Source organism: Bombina bombina, chromosome 5 (genome assembly GCF_027579735.1).
Source record: "Bombina bombina isolate aBomBom1 chromosome 5, aBomBom1.pri, whole genome shotgun sequence".
NCBI lineage: Eukaryota > Metazoa > Chordata > Amphibia > Anura > Bombinatoridae > Bombina > Bombina bombina.
Window position 1 is genome coordinate 756911249 of NC_069503.1, and position 18070 is coordinate 756929318.

General features: G+C 36.2%; 1 protein-coding gene across 7 annotated transcripts in view; it reads right to left on the bottom strand.

The window, feature by feature from the left end:
* NFATC1 (nuclear factor of activated T cells 1) overlaps positions 1–18070 on the bottom strand; it is a 351303-nt gene that overhangs the window by 7078 nt on the left and 326155 nt on the right. The gene's annotated exons all lie outside the window — the stretch shown is intronic.

Here is an 18070-nt window from a genome sequence, read left to right on the forward strand (position 1 = left end):
GGAGCAAGGAGGGGGTAAATAGGAGATGGGGGATTTAAAAAGTCAAATAAATAACAATAAAAGTATGTATAGGTAGTTAAAGATGAGGACTGTCAGTGCCACCAATGTCCCCTGCACAAGTAATATTTAGCTTTGTGGTCAACTCGTAATTTTTGTTTTATACAAAATGACAAAGCTCTTCCTCTAAATGGATGTATTAGATAATCTAAATAGAGACTCAAATTATTTTTAAGAATGATTGAAAGGGACTTGAGATTGTATCAATAAATGTTTAATTATGAGTAATTGCAATATACTGTCATTATTTTCACCATTTTCATACTATTTAATTCTGAAGGTTGTAAGTTATCCAATTCTAAGAACTGAATTGCACACTGCAGACTTCTGAGGCCTTACATTTTCATACTGGCAGGCTGTCTACCTAAGATGGGGGTGACCAGTTGGGGTGAGGGAGGGAAGAGAGCTGTTTGAGAGGGATCATGGAGGGATCAGGGGTTGGAAACTCTCAGATGGGAGGGTAATCTCTATACTAAAGCTAAAATTAACCTTTTAAGCTACCTAATTAACCCCTTCACTGCTGGGAATAATAGAAGTGTGGTGCGCAGCTGCAATTAGCGGCCTTCTAATTACCAAAAAGCAATGGCAAAGCCATATATGTCCGCTATTTCTGAACAATGGGGATCCCAGAGAAACTTTTACAACCATTCGCCCCATGATTGCACAAGCAGTATGTAAACATTTTCAGTGAGAAACCCAAAGTTTGTGAAAAAAATAACAATTTATTTTATTTGATTGCATTTGGCGGTAATATGGTGGCATGAAATATACCAAAATGGGCCTAGATCAATACCTTTGGTTGTCTACTTAAATATATATATATATATATATATATATATATATATATATATATATATATATATATATATATATATATATATATATATATATATATATATATATGGGAGTCAAAGGGTAAACAGCGCTTATGGAGATTCTTAAAAACTGAATAATATTAAAATCTCGGCAGTGTTGGTGGGTAAAGAAAACAAAAAAAAAAAAAAAAAAAAAAAAAAGGGAAGAGAAGTATATGAATATACGTATATATATTAGAGTCTTTGATAGGATATTGGAATCCTAGTGTAATGAAGGCGTAATAGATACCCTTACCAAAAGTTACCTCAATCCTATGAGGTAAGTTTGCCGCATTGGAGGATGTATCTAGTGGTTGAATGAATCCTGGATGTTCTGGTCTGTATAAAATCGCTGCCTCTTGGAGTAGAATGGGATGTGGGTCCCCTTTGTGCTGGTTTCTTTAGGAAACTTCCTGTATTTATTGCCTCTTGGAGCTTGGTTTTCTTGTCTTGGTATGAAAGGATGTCAGAGCAGGTGACGTGGTTACAGGGTACTTATTTCTTTTTTCTTTTCTTATTTTTTCTTCATTTTCCTTAGAGTTGTGTCAGCAGATACAAAAAAATTTCCCTTTTCCGACTCCGAGTCGTTTCAGACGTAAGGAAGGAATAGCACAAAGGGGACCCACATCCCATTCTACTCCAAGAGGCAGCGATTTTATACAGACCAGAACATCCAGGATTCATTCAACCACTAGATACATCCTCCAATGCGGCAAACTTACCTCATAGGATTGAGGTAACTTTTGGTAAGGGTATCTATTACGCCTTCATTACACTAGGATTCCAATATCCTATCAAAGACTCTAATATATATACGTATATTCATATACTTCTCTTCCCTTTTTTTTTTTTTTTTTTTTGTTTTCTTTACCCACCAACACTGCCGAGATTTTAATATTATTCAGTTTTTAAGAATCTCCATAAGCGCTGTTTACCCTTTGACTCCTATTTTTCCTATATTGTATAGACTTAGTCTATCATACAATATTTGTACCTTCATAGCTGCTCTATGAGATTTTCATACCTCTGACTAGCGCATTTACTTGAGTAACGCCTGTTTCCACTCACTGACACTGAATGGTAACATTCTACTTAATTCTATACATATATATATATATATATATATATATATATATATATAGTTTTGACAGCTAAATCAAATAACAAGGCTCTATTTCTGTTTAAATGAAGTGATAGCAAAACTGTTAAAAATTCTCCAGTATTTTCTCTGAAAGTCCCGGTAGCAAAGGGGTTAAAGAACAAAATGTGTTAAACTGTTCTGAAAATGTTTACACTCTGCTCACATGCCAATTTAAAAGCAATGCAGCTGAAAAGACCTGTAATTTCAAAGTGTTTAATGTCCCTTTGAGTGCAACCAAAACTTTAGGTAAGATAATTTACATAGCAAGCTCATTAGGGACATGAAACCCAAATTTTATCTTTCATGATTTAGAAAAAGCATGACATTTTTAACAACTTTTTAATTTACTTCTATTAGCTAATTTGCTTCATTCTCTTAATATGCATTGCTGAAAAGCATATCTAGATAGGCTTAGTAGCTACTGATTGGTGGCTGCACATAGATGCCTCGTGTGATTGGCTCACCTATGTGCATTGCTATTTCTTCAACAAAGGATCTCTAAAGAATGAAACAAATTAGATAATATAAGTAAATTGGAATGTTGTTTGAAATTGTATTTTCTACCTGAATCATGAAAGAAAAAATTGGGGTTTAGTGTCCCTTTAATACATTTAACCTGTATCTAAAATGTATGAAAAAAACTAAATAGGTATATGATGTCATTATAGTATAGAAAACTGCTTTATCAAGATCCTGTATATCTTAAGAGAGTATGTTACTAGTAGGTCACTATAGTTAATTAACCACTTAATATGCATAAAAAGATATTGTCATCTCAGCTGATGTAATAATTAAAGCACCAGACAATTGTGAGAATGTTTTTGACTGCAGTGTATTAATTAACAAAGGAATGCAGACAAGGGTTTAAGCAACTCTTTTATTTGTCATATATCTTTAAAAAAATAAGTAAATGAAAAGGAAAACATTTAGGTTAATTGGCAAAATAAACTGACATGCAGCATCCCTATGAAACTGCTTTGTTACTTAAACAGATATAGGGCTAGATTGCAAGTGGAGCGCTAATTTAACGTGTGCCCGTAAACTGGCAAATATTTTATACATATATATTTACTGTATGTGTTAATATGTGTATATACACATATAAACACATAAATAAATTTAAACTTTGCTGCACGAATTACCCTCTTCGCTGCACTAGGTTCTCTGCCATGGCTATTGACATGAGAACGTGCTGGTATTACGAGTAGTACGCAAATATCATGCTCGCAAAAGAGCAATTTTGTGCTCTACGTGTAATCTGGCCCATAATAGGTCAACCCATCATACTACCTATCAGCAGCTGCTATAATACCACTCAGATTAAAGCTCTAACATAGGCTCTGATAGTCAGATATGCTTTGTGCAGAGAGCATAACTGCCAAACAACACTCATGCCTGTGAGATGCAGTTATAAAATGTCTGAATTATTACAATGTGCCTTCCAACAGTATGCTGGGTTTGCACAGCTCAAGGATTCTCTTGCTTCTCATGACCCTTTAAGCACAACAACATAACAACTTCAAAGTGCCTACGTCATACATCTGAAAATGTATTTATAAAGTGTAAAGTCAAAATGAAACTTTCATGATTCAGATAGGGCATTACGTTTTAAACAACTTTCTAATTTACTTCTATTATCTAATGTGCTGCATTCTTTTGGTATCCTTTGTTTAAAAGAATACATTGTTAGGTTCACGAGCAATACACTAGTGGGAGCTAGCTGCTGATTGGTGACTCTATGCCTCTTGTAATTGGCTCACCAGAAGTGTTCAGCTACCTACCAGCAGTGCACTGCTGTTCCTTCAACAAAGGATATCAAGAGAATTAAGAAAAAGTTGATAACAAAAGTAAATTGGAAAGTTGTTTGAAACTGCATGTTCTATCTGAATCATGAAAAAAAGAGTTTTATGTCCCTTTAATGGCACACTTACAGGTAGAAATAGAATATATTATTGACCCATTTATACATTATTATCATCATTCACAATCACAAATTGTTTTCCTGGACTTCATAATTTTTGTGGTAAACTTTCTATTTTAGATGTGTATTTGGTTTTTTTCTAATTAACTCCTTTAGATCACCACAATCACTTTTTTTTTCAAAATTTGTTTTCCATTTTTCATGATTTTTTCCACTAACAAAAAAAGATGGTCAAGAAATAAGCTGAGAACTTTAAGTAACCTGTGACATTCACTACCTTAACATACACAATAAAATAGTTCCTATGCCGCCATCAAAACAGATACTCAAACAGGATGTGGCAAACTGTTAAACCACACATAAGCTTGCTTTGCACAGGTTGCTATTTTAAGTTAGCTCCCACGTGTTTCATTTCTTCATGTTAAAATATGGAAACTCAGTTTTACTGAACAGCAAATCACAGCAGAATTACAATGACGTTTAGCCATACCCTGATTTTGCATAGTTTGCAATAAATAGTTATATATCAGATTATTTATGTATTATGTGCTTAACAATATACCACATTTATATAGGGCTAGACATTTCCACTAGTTTAATAAGCCCAGATTAGTAAAAAAAATGTTGGTGAACAAAAAAGAAATTAATATGTTTTCAATAACTAACATGATTTACTGAACTAGTACATTTTTCTCTCATGAAAAATGTCTATTTCTTTCATGTAATTGGCAAGAGTCCATGAGCTAGTGACGTATGGGATATACAATCCTACCAGAAGGGGCAAAGTTTCCCAAACCTCAAAATGCCTATAAATACACCCCCTCACCACACCCACAATTCAGTTTTACAAACTTTGCCTCCTATGGAGGTGGTGAAGTAAGTTTGTGCTAAGACTTCTGCGTTGATATGCGCTTCACAGCATTTTGAAGCCCGATTCCTCTCAGAGTACAGTGAATGCCGAGGGATGTGAAGGGAGTATCACCTATTGAATGCAATGGTTTTCCTCACAGGGATCTATTTCATAGGTTCTCTGTTATCGGTCGTAGAGATTCATCTCCTACCTCCCTTTTCAGATCGACGATATACTCTCATATTCCATTACCTCTACTGATAACCGTTTCAGTACTGGTTTGGCTATCTGCTATATGTGGATGGGTGTCTTTTGGTAAGTATGTTTTCATTTACTTAAGACACTCTCAGCTATGGTTTTGCACTTTATGTATTTATATAAAGTTCTAAATATATGTATTGTACTTATATTTGCCGAGATTCAGGTTTCAGTATATTTCCTTTTGCAAACTGTCAGTTTCATATCTGGAAAATGCATTTTTTTAGGAAAATGTATTTCTTACCTGGGGTATAGTCTTTTTGCAATTAACTGTCATTTTAAATTCACAGGCAGAATTAGGCTCGCGAGGGTGCAACATGCCAAACTATATTGCGTCATTTTTGGCACGAGATTTTTTTTGGCACAAAGTTACGTTCGATGATGCAAATTCGTCATTTGTTGATGCAGAGTCCTTTCACAAGGTTGCATCTTCAATGACGCGAGTGTGTCATTTCGGATGTTGTTAGTGCCAAAATGTTTTCTCTGTTTGTTTGTGAGTCATTTTTGGCGCCAAATATTTTCATAATGTAAACCGCATTCCTATATACCTCTTGCCTTTTTTTCTCTATCAGAGGGCTATGCTGTTGCATTTTTTCCCATTCCTGAAACTGTTATATAAGGAAACTTATAATTTTGCCTTATATGTTGTTTTTTCTCTTACATTGCAAGATGTCTCAAACTGATCCTGTCTCAGAAAACACTGTTGGAATCCTGCTGACTAATAACAGTTCTACCAAAGCTAAGTACATTTGTTGTAATCTTGTGGAGATTATATCTCCAGATGTGGTTTGTATTAAGTTGTAATGATGAACTTGTACATGCAGAGAATGTGTCCATAAGTAATAGTATGTTGCCTGTTGCTGTTCTTTTAACATCTAATGTACAAGATTTACCTGTGAATTTATAAGAATTTATTGCTGATTCTATTCAGAAGGCTTTGTCTGCTATCCCGCCTTCTAATAAATGTAAAGGTCTTTTTAAACTTCTCATAAAGTTGATAAAATTTCAAATGACCGACAACATACTGAATTATCCTCCTCTGATGAGGATCTATCTGATTCAGAAGATTTTTCCTCAGATATTGACACTGACAAATCTACTTATTTATTTAAAATGGAGTACATTCGTTGTTTGTTGAAGAAGTGTTGATTATATTGGATATTGAGGAGACTAGTCCTCTTGATATTAAAGCTAGTAAACGTTTAAATTCTGTTTATAAACCTCCTGTGGTTATTTTAGAGGTTTTTTTCAGTGCCTGATGCTATTTCTGATATGATTTCTAAGGAATGGAATAGGCCTGGTACTTCTTTTATTCCTTCTTTAAGGTTTAAAAAATTGTATCCTTTGCCAGCAGTTAGATTGGAGTTTTGGAAAAAGATCCCCAAAGTTGATGGGGCTATCTCTACTCTTGCTAAACGTACTACTATTCCTACGGAAGATAGTTTTTCTTTTAAAGATCCTTTAGATAGGAAACTTGAATCTTATCTAAGGAAAGCTTATTTATTTTCAGGTATTCTTTTAGGCCTGCAATTTCTTTGGCTGATGTTGCAGCTGCTTCAACTCTTTGGTTGGAAACTTAGCGCAACAAGTATCGAATCATGATTTGTCTAGCATTGTTAACTTGATTCAACATGCTACTAATTTCATTTGTGATGCCATTTTTTAATATCATCAAAATTGATGTTAAATCTCTGTCTTTAGCTATTTTAGCTAGAAGTGCTTTGTGGCTTAAATCTTGGATTGCTGATATGACTTCTAAGTCCAGATTGCTATTTTTTTCCTTCCAAGGTAATAAATTATTTGGTTCACAGTTGGATTCAATAAATTCAACTGTCACTGGGGGGAAGGGAGTTTTTTGCCTCAAGACAAGATCTAAAGGTAAATCTAAAGCTTCTAACCGTTTTCGTTCTTAAATAAGGAACAGAAACCTAATTCTTCCCCAAGGAATCTGTTTCCAATTGGAAGCTTTCTGCAAATTGGAATAAAGAGATCAAAGCCAGCCCCTAAGTCCGCATGAAGGTGGGACTCTTATTCCAGCTCAGCTGGTAGGGGCAGATTTAGATTTTTCTAAGATGTTTTCTAAGATGTATTGTCTCTCAGGGGTACAGAATAGTATTCAAAGTAAGACCGCCTGTGAGAAGATTTTTTCTCTCATACATTCCAGCAAACCCAGTAAAGGCTCAGGCTTTCCTGAAGTGTGTTTCAGACCTGGAGTTATCTGGGGTAATCATGCCAGTTCCGTTTCAGGAACAGGGTCTGGGGTTTTATTCAAATCTATTCATTGTCCCAAAGAAAGTAATTTCATTCAGACCAGCTTTGGATCTAAAAATTTTGAATCGATATGTAAGAGTACCAACTTTCAAAATGGTGACTATAAGGTCTATTCTGTTTTTTGTTCAGCAAAGGCATTATATGCCCACAATAGACTTACAGGATACATATCTTCATATTCTGATTCATCCGGATTGATTTAAATTTCTGAGATTCTCTTTTTTAGACAAGCATTACGAATTTGTTGCTCTTCCTTTTTGGCCTAGCGACAGCTTTAGGAATTTTTCAAAGGTTCTTGGTGTCCTACTCTCTGTTATCAGAGAGCAGAGTGTTGCAGTGTTTCCTTATTTGGAACGATATCTTGGTACTTGCTCAGTCTTTATGTTCTGCAGAATCTCACACGAATCAACTACTGTTGTTTCTTCAAAGACATGGTTGGAGGATCAATTTACCAAAAAGTTCCTTGATTCCTCAGACAAGGGTCACCTTTTTAGGTTTCCAGATAGATTCAGTGTCCATGACTCTGTCTTTAACAGACAAGAGACAATTTAAATTGGTTTCAGCTTGTCGGAACCTTCAGTCTCTATTATTCCCTTCAGTAGCTATGTGCATGGAAGTTTTAGGTCTCATGTCTGCAGCATCGGACGTGATTCCCTTTGCTCGTTTTCATATGAGACCTCTCCAGCTTTGTATGCTGAATCAATGGTGCAGGGATTATACAAGGATATCACAATTACTATCATTAAATCCCAATGTTCAACTATCTCTGACTTGGTGGTTAGATCACCATTGTATAGTTCTAGGGGCCTCTTTGGTTCATCCAACCTGGACTGTGATCACAACAGATGCAAGTCTTTTCAGGTTGGGGAGCTGTTTGGGGATCTCTGACAGCACAAGGTGTTTGGGAATCTCAAGAGGCGAGATTACCAGTCAATATTTTGGAACAATTTTCAGGGTTCTTCAGGCTTGGCCTCTGTTGAAGAGAGAACTGTTTATTTGTTTTCAGTCAGACAATATCACAGCTGTGGCATATGTCAATTATCAGGGTGGGACTCACAGTCCCCTAGCTATGATAGAAGTATCTTGAATACTTTCTTGGCGGAATCCAGCTCTTGTCTAATTTCTGTGGTACATATCCCAGGTGTAGACAATTGGTAAGCGGATTATCTCAGCCGTCAGACTTTACATCCGGGGGAGTGGTCTCTCCCTCCAGATATGTTTTCTCAGATTGCTCAGATGTGGGGTCTTCCAGAAATAGATCTGATGGCTTCTCATCTAAACAAGAAACTTCCCAGGTACCTGTCCAGGTCCAGGGATCTTCAGGCGGAAGCAGTGGATGCGTTGACACTTCCTTGGTGCTACCAACCTGCTTATATTTTCCTGCCTCTAGTTCTTCTTCCAAGAGTGATATTCAAAATCATCATGGAACAGTCATTTGTATTGCTGGTAGCTCCAGCATGGCCTCTCAGGATTTGGAATGCGGATCTTGTTCAGATGTCCAGTTGCCAACTTGTTATCTTTTCTGGTTTTAGAAAAGGTCAGAGGGCTTCTGCCGTTTCCTTGGCTTCATGGTTAAAGCTTTTCCTACTAGTTCAGTCTCCACTGCGTGGGCTTTTAAGAATGAAGCTTCAGTTGATCAGATTTGCAAAGCCGCAACCTGGTCTTCTAGGCATACATTTACTAAATTCTACCGTTTTGATGTATTCGCTTCTTCGCAAGCAGTTTTTGGTAGAAAAGTTCTTCAGGCAGCTGTTTCAGTTTGATTCTTCTGCTTATGTTTTAAGTTTTTTCTTTTCCTTTAATGAGAATTAACTTATATTTTGGGTTGTGGATTATTTTTTCAGCGAGAAAAGGCTGTTTTTATTTTTATCCCTCCCTCTCTAGTGACTCTTGCGTGGAGTTCCACATCTTGGGTATTGCTATCCCATATGTCACTAGCTCATGGACTCTTGCCAATTGCATGAAAGAAAACATAATTTATGTAAGAACTTACCTGATAAATTAATTTCTTTCATATTGGCAAGAGTCCATGAGGCCCACTCTTTTTGTGGTGGTTATGATTTTTTGTATAAAGCACAATTATTTCCAAATTCCTTTGTTGATGCTTTTTACTCCTTTCTTTATCACCCCACTTCTTGGCTATTCGTTAAACTGAATTATGGGTGTAGTGAGGGGTGTATTTATAGGCATTTTGAGGTTTGGGAAACTTTGCCCCTCCTGGTAGGATTGTATATCCCATGCGTCACTAGCTCATGGGCTCTTGCCAATATGAAAGAAATTAATTTATCAGGTAAGTTCTTACATAAATTATGTTTTTTACTCTGACTATTTACATTGGTTTGTTTTACACCGCTTCACAATAAAAAAAAAACTGCTGCAACATATACCTAATAGAGTGGCATACGAAAGATACATATTATATATGAACTCTCTTTGTAAGGATTAATTACCATAAATACATAACTATATAGAACAGTATGAGAGACTATTAATATGTTTATGACACAAGGACTAAAGAACCTTTGCATATAAAGAAACAGCAATTAAACATTTAAGTCCAAATTTATGATTATGTGAGCAGACAAAGTTCCCAGACAAGGAACCTGTCCTCCCAAGTTTGCAAGCAGGGATGCAGAATCCATTGTTGAAATCTAAACCCACCCCCTGCTCTATCTAAACTCAGAGGTGGTAGAGATGTTAGGAAGCAGTTGTCTTATCACCACTGCTTCCCTCTCAATTTTGAGAGGGACCTGGAAGATAACTCACTGACTTCCAGTTGACTTACATTATCTAAGTAGGTACATTTTATGCTTAAATATCCGGTTTTTCTTTAAAAACATTATTCTAAATAATTAAAAATAGAAACATTTCTTTTTATAGTTTCATGGGTTTGTTATGAATAAGTTTGCATTAAATATGCAGTACAATTTAAATAACAAGTCATGTGTATGATGTTTAGACTCAGGAGGAAGTGAGAAGTGGTTGTATCATTATTTTTCCAATGAAGCCACAACTATCAAATGTTTTTAAGTAGCACGGTGTTGTTATTGTTACTCCATAGCCTCAACCACAATTATCAAGTAGTTAATAATTATGGCCTATTTTTATTTGCCCACGGATATGACATATGGACTTTTGTGGTAATGATTGGTAGTTTATATGCTGCTTCCATGCACGTGTAATGCTTTCTCATCTGCTATACAAGATTCTTTTAGAATAAACTCTTAAAAAGAGACAAGGCTATTGATTAGGGAGAGAAGAATGCATGTTTTTCATTTTTACTTTTTTATTTACTGTTTATATTTTATATATTATATACATTTATACTGTGTGTGTATATATATATATATATATATATATATATATATATATATATATATATATATATATATAGATAGATAGATATATATATATATATACATATATATACATATACACACAAACACACACACATTCACACAAGATGAGTTAGAAAACAGAAGTACTACTTTAGATAACACTAGACAGACTTTATCTAGCAATACTATAAACTATATATCCTGTATTGTATAGGATTGTCCTAAATTGTGAGATCAGCCCCACTCCTTTTTTATACGTCTTAGTTTCTGTCAGAAGATTTGGGGACCAACAACATGGGAATTTAAAGGGACACTAAACCCAAAAATTTTTCTTTCGTGATTCAGTTAGAGCAAGCAATTTTATGCAACTTTCTAATTTACTCCTATTATCAATTTTTCTTCTTTCTCTTGCTATCTTTATTTAAAATGCAGGAATGTGATGCATAGGAGCCGGCCCATTTTTGGTTAGAGAACCTGGGTTATGTTTTCTTATTGGTAGGTAAATGTAAGCCTCCAAAAAGCAAGCGCTATCCATGGTGCTGAACCTAAAATGGGCTGGCTGCTAAGATTTACATTACTGCTTTTAAAATAAAGATAGCAAGAGAACAAATAAAAAAATGATAATAGGAGTAAATTAGAAAGTTGCTTAAAATGTCATGCTCTATCTGAATCATGAAAGAATTTTTTTTGGTTCAGTGTCCCTTTAAGTACGCTGTGCATATAGCTTAAATCCTCCACCAGACTCAAGAATTTCTCAACTCTGCTCATGTGCTCCTGAGCTGCACCATCAGGGATTATGATATTAAATATTGAGAGTTATGATATGTTGGAAGAACATAAAAAATAACTACTACAATTATAAGGAAATACTTCAAAACCATAACATAGAATCTTTGAAATATAGTAATGTAATTATAGCCAGAGAGAAATTATTTTCCATGACAAACCTTGGCAAATGCTTTGTTTTTTTATTTCACAGAAAGAGGGTTGTGAAGGGGTGATTATCTTTTTCAAAAATTCAAAAATTAAAAATCTGGAGTGTTCCTTTAAATACCTCAAAACTTGAATAATACGTTTAATCAACTTTAATATTTTATGTTTTTTTTCTATGTATTTAATGTAAATATTTTACATTTCAATATTCTTTGCTTAGAAGAAAATGTTCTTAGTATTAATATATATATATATATATATACAGTATCCCACAACAGTGAGTACACCCCTCACATCTTTGTAAATATTTTATTATATATTTTCATGTGACAACACTAAAGAAATGAAACTTTGCTACAATGTAAAGTAGTGAGTGTATAGCCTGTATAACAGTGTAAATTTGCTGTTGTCCAAATTGTCCAAATTGGGCCCAATTAGCCATTTTCTCTCCCCGGTGTCATGTGACTCATTAGTGTTACAAGGTCTCAGGTGTAAATGGGGAGCAGGTGTGTTAAATTTGGTGTTATGTCTCTCATACTCTCCCTCATACTGGTCACTGGAAGTTCAACATGGCACCTCATGGCAAAGAACTCTCTGAGTATCTGAAAAAAAGAATTGTTTCTCTACATAATGATGGCCTAGGCTAAAAAAAGATTGTCAAGACCCTGAAACTAAGCTGCAGCACGGTGGGCAAGACCATACAGCGGTTTCGCAGGATAGGTTCCACTCAGAACAGGCCTCACTATGGTTGGCCAAAGAAGTTGAGTGCATGTGCTCAGCGTCATATCCAGAGGTTGTCTTTGTGAAATAGACGTATGAGTGCTGACAGCATTGCTGCAGAGGTTAAAGGGGTGGGGGGTCAGTTTGTGAGTGCTCAGACCATACGCCGCACACTGCATCAAATTGGTCTGCATGGCTGTCGTCCCAGAAGGAAGCTCCTTCTAAAGATGATGCACAAGAAAGCCAGCAAACAGTTGGCTGAAGACAAGCAGACTAAGGACATGGATTACTGGGACCATGTCCTGTGGTCTGATGAGACCAAGATAAACTTATTTGGTTAAGATGGTGTGGCGGTAACCAGGGGAAGAGTACAAAGACAAGTGTGTCTTGCCTACAGTCAAGCATGGTGGTGGGAGTGTCATGGTCTGGGCCTGCATGAGTGCTGCCGGCATTTGGGAGCTACAGTTTATTAAGGGAACCATGAATTCCAACATGTACTGTGACATACAGAAGCAGAACATGATCCCCTCACTTCCGAGACTGGGCCGCAGAACAGTATTCCAACATGATAACGACCCCAAACACACCTCCAAGACAACCACTGCCTTGCTAAAGAAGCTGAGGGTAAAGGAGATAAACTGGCCAAGCATGTCTCCAGACCTAAAGATAAAAAAAACAATATATAAACTTGCTTAAATCACAATAAAAAAACAATCAAACAGCAAAAACAAATGTGATAGTGCACAAAAAAGGATAAATGTCCCTGGGTAGGTAATCACAATGGTAATTTCACAGAAGGTGAACCTCAGGGAAAAGAGAAACACATATAGTGAAGTTCTGTGGTTTTAAATGTTTTAGAAGAACCAAAAACGGTACTCACATTGTCTAGAGCTTCAAGATCAAGCTCTAGATATAAGTGCACAGGAAGCTCCTAGTAGGAGACAAGGTAAAGAACGATATCCCAGCTTCACAAGGAATGAATCAGAAGTGGTAAAAAAGTACTAACATTTTATTAAAACCAAGTCACGAGACATACATATGAGAATGTCCCAATGATAGACCACAGCAAGCAAAAGACTGTGTGTATCACAATGTCTGGTGAATGCTGTTAGAGGTCCGGTAAGGAACAAGGCTCCACCCCTTTTTGTGACATCACTACTCTCCATGTAGTCTCTAGACCTAAACCCGATTGAGCATCTGTGGGGCATCCTCAAAGGTGGGGGAGCGCAAGGTCTCTAACATCCACCAGCTCTGTGATGTCATCATGGAGGAGTGGAAGAAGAGTCCATTAGCAAACTGTGAAGCTCTGGTGAATGCTCAAGAGGGTTAAGGCAGTGCTGGAAAATAATGGTGTCCACACAACATATTGACACTTTGGGCCCAGTTTGGACATTTCCACTTAAGGGTGTACTCACTTTTGCTATTTACAAAAATGTGAGGGGTATACTCACTTTTGTGGGATACTATATATATACTGTATATATACAGTCATGGCCAAAAATATTGGCACCCTTGCATTTCTGTCAGATAATGCACCACTTCGCCCAGAAAATTGTTGCAATTATAAATGTTTAGGCATTCTTATGTTTATTTCTTTTGTTTGTATTGGTATGACACAAAAAAGTGGAGGGAAAAAAAAGCTGGACAAGTTTGCGATGCTCCTGTAATTTGTAATTAAACTCACCTGTACAGGTGCTGACAATATAGAAATCACACCAGTTAAAATAGTGAAACATTGACTCAACCTTTCTGTTGTGTGTCTCTGTGTTCCACACTGAGCAAAGAGAAGAGAAAGAGCAGCAAAGAATTGTCTAAGGATTTGAGAACATAAATTGTGGAAAAGCATGGACAATCTCAAGGATACAAGTCCATCTCCAGAGACCTGTGTCCAGCATTGTCGAGAAGTTTACAGCCCATGGCACTGTAGCTAATCTCCCTGGACATAGACGAAAGAGAAAAATGTATCAAAGATTGCAACAAAGGATTGTTTGAATGGTGGATAAAGAACCTCGATCAACTTCCAGACAAATTCAAGCTGACCTTCAGGCACAGGGTATGAATGTGTCAGCTTGCACTATACGTCGCCATCTGAATGAAAAGGGACAGCTATGGTAGGAGACCCAGGAGGACCCCACTGCTGACACAGAAACATAAAAAAGTCAGATTGGAGTTTGCCAAAACTTACCTGAGGAAGCAAAAATCCTTTTGGGAGAATGTGCTGTGGACAGACGAAACAAAATTACAGCTTGTTGGTAAAGCCCATCATTCTACTGTTTTTAGAAAAAGAAATTAGGCTTTTATAGAAAAGAATACAGTCCCTACATTCAAACATGGTGGAGGTTCACTGATGTTTTGGGGTTGCTTTGCTGCTTCAGGCACTGGATGTCTTGACTGTGTGAATGGCATTATGAAATGTGAAGACTACCCAAGAATTCTGTGGTGCAATGTAGGGCCCAGTGTCAGAAAGTTAGGTCTCCGTCAGAGGTCATAGGTCTTACAGCAGGATAATGACCCAAAGCACACGTCAAGAAGCACCCAGAAATGGTTTAAGACAAAGCGCTGGAGAGTACTGAACTGGCCAGCAATGAATCCAGATCTTAATACCATAGAGCACCTGTGGAGAGATCTCAAAACAGCAGTTTTGAAAAGGAACCCTTCCAATCTGAGAGACCTGGAGCAATTGGCTAAAGAAGAGTGGTCCAAAATTCCAGTAGAGAGGTGTAAGAAACTCATTGATGGTTACAGGAAGCTATTGATTTCAGTTATTTTTTCCAAGGGGTGTACTACAAAATATTAAATTGAGGGTGCCAATCATTTTGTCCAGTCCATTTTTGGAGTTTTGTGTGGAATGTGTCAGATTTGTTTTTTTTTTCTCCACTATTTTGTGTCATACCAATACAAACAAAATAAATAAACATGAGAATGCCTAAACATTTGTAATTGCAACAATTTTCTGGGCGAAGTGGGCATTATCTAACAGACATCCAGGGGTGCTAATATTTTTGGCCATGACTGTATATATATATTTATTTAAAAATTAAAAAGAACATTTTCTTGTATGGGAAAAACAATAGAATGTAAAATATGCATTACTACCTTAAAGTTCAGTGCACTTGGTCTAATGCGTTTTGGGTTAGTGCTCAAGTGATCAGCGCACTCCATTGAAGTCTATAGCAAAAGAGAAATTTTAATGCGGTTGTGATATCTAAAGTACTGAAGCTAGCGTGCATTGGGTTTTGCTTACGTGTATTACTTTCAACTTGTAATACATGCGCTAACTCACCCATGAGCAAAAAAAGCCGATAGTGTGCTACCTGTAATCTGGCCCTATATCTGTAGTAAATATAATGGGCTTTAAGAAATTGGTAATTATTAAAACTTCTTGTTCAAAACTGGAGTCTGAGCAAAGCTGCCATTACAGAATTTATAAAAAAAAAAAAAGCCTGCATTATTAAGAACAGTAGAGCGCCCTTACTCCTCTGCTTAGGCTCATACCCAACCTGTTTGTTTTATGCAGCACTAATGCAATGCAGCTTTTCTGCACAAATTAGCAATGAGTCACATATTCTCTTGGTATCCTTTGTTAAAAAGTACACCTAGGAGCAGCAATGCACTACTGAGAACTCCCTACTGATTGGTGGCTATACATATATGCCTCCTGTCATTGGCTCCCAGTAGTGCTGCTCCTTCTACATAGGATACCAAGAGAATAAAGCAAATTTGATAACATAATTAAATGTATCAAATTGTTTAAAAGCAAATGCTTATGTAAAACATGAATGGAATGAAAACATTTCAATTTTTGTCCCTTTAAGAATAGGAGCAGGCGCATGCACCGCTAATCTATAATATAGCAGGCAGTGAAGCTTCTAATTGGCTGTTGTGGGGAAAAAAACAAAAGGCTTGGGTGGCCGGTTTAGAGAAGTGGGTAAGCAATACTGGGGATTACATGTGCTTGATAGACTTACGTTTTAGATCCTAGACTGGGACAGACACTTATGGTTTATTATTATTATTTTTAAATAGAACCTTTAACAAAGTGGGACTTTAGTGTATTTTTTTAAAGTAAAAGTGCTAATTTTGATTTTGAAGCTAACAGGAAATGCATGATTTTGCACACCTGGCCCATGGGATAGAATCTCACTGACTGAACAGGGGAACCCTACTACAGTAGTGGCAGACAATGACAGACCACCCAATAATAGGAACAATTTTTTTTTTTATCACAATAACATCCTTTTTTTTAAAAAAAAGTTAAAAGGTGCAACAAATAAAAATAAATAATTTTACCTTCCCCTTAACTTATACGCCTTAAGCTAAAAAGAACATTTATATTGCAGTTGGGCAGAAATACTATTTTGGTGGCATGACAAGTTCGTCACTGTCAACTGTTTTTCTACATTAATAAACTTTGCACAGTTTCTTTTAAACATCTATAATAAAACACATTGGAATGTTGTAAGATGAGAAAAAAAAAGAAATAAAAAACAACATAATGATTGTATATATTCTGTCAGAATTACAGTTTACCATTTACCTCATCAATCTATTGTGAAATGCAACCCAGGAGAAACTATAGTATTTACGTGTCATAACCTTGACGTTTGTTGTTGGTAAATAAAATCTATCATTATTTAATTATCAAGTGAGTGCTGGCTGTATAGGTACAATAGCTACATTATATAACTTTCAAATAATTTTAATAACATTAAAGACAATGCCAAAATTCTGTAGCTTGTCACATAGAATGTATGTGAATTATAGTAGAAGGTTGTTTAATCTGAAGTTCATGCCCACTTCTTCGATTCCAGTTTATCACCTGTTTCCAGGGCAGATGCTTGCTAGTCTAAGGGCGGGGATAAGTGGTTGAGGGGCAAGTCAGGAATATGGGGTGGAGTCAAGATAGTTAATGTGGTACTAGACGATTTGAGGGCAGGAAGGGTTTAATTGGTCTGGAAGGGGTTTTGGTGGACCTATACATCACTTCATACAAGGGGCATAATCTTATATGAATGTGCGTGAGTATGATCTAATATCTGTGCATGGCTTTAAACATATATTCACTGAAGAGCAGGTATCATCGTGCATCTTGTCTGCAAGTATCCATATGGTCAAAGCAGATACAGTTTGGGTTTTTTCTACACATACTTTTACTGAAAATCTAACATATTCATATGGTATTTTTCCCCCTTGATTACACCAAATGTAACTGTGTAGGAGAGAGATAAATATGGAATAAAATGTTTAATTAAGGAAAACAAACTAACATTGCAATATACATTCATGCTTATTTTTTATGCTTTTGCTGTAAAATACCTCTGATCACACTTAAAGTATAAAAATGTATCTGATCATACTACCCAGTGTTTGTTTAGGCCAGACAGAGCTCCTGTATCTGTCCCTAATGCCTAATTGGCAACATTAAAGGAGATCAGGAACATGAATTATGCCTCAATGTTCAAGGGCTGTACCCCTAAACAGTTCTTGATTTGCAAAACCTTGTAAATTGTGCTTTAAAATACAGTATAATATATTGTAAAGCATTCATTTTTGTGCAAATCTTTTGCAGGGCAGTACTTCAAAGGACATGATACCCACATTTTGGTAGTGATATAGCATAGCTGTTAAAAGCTGACTAGAAAATATCACCCAAATATCTGTATGTAAAAAGGAACAATATTTTACCTCAAAGTTTCCTCAGTAGCCACATCCCATAGTAAAGGGACT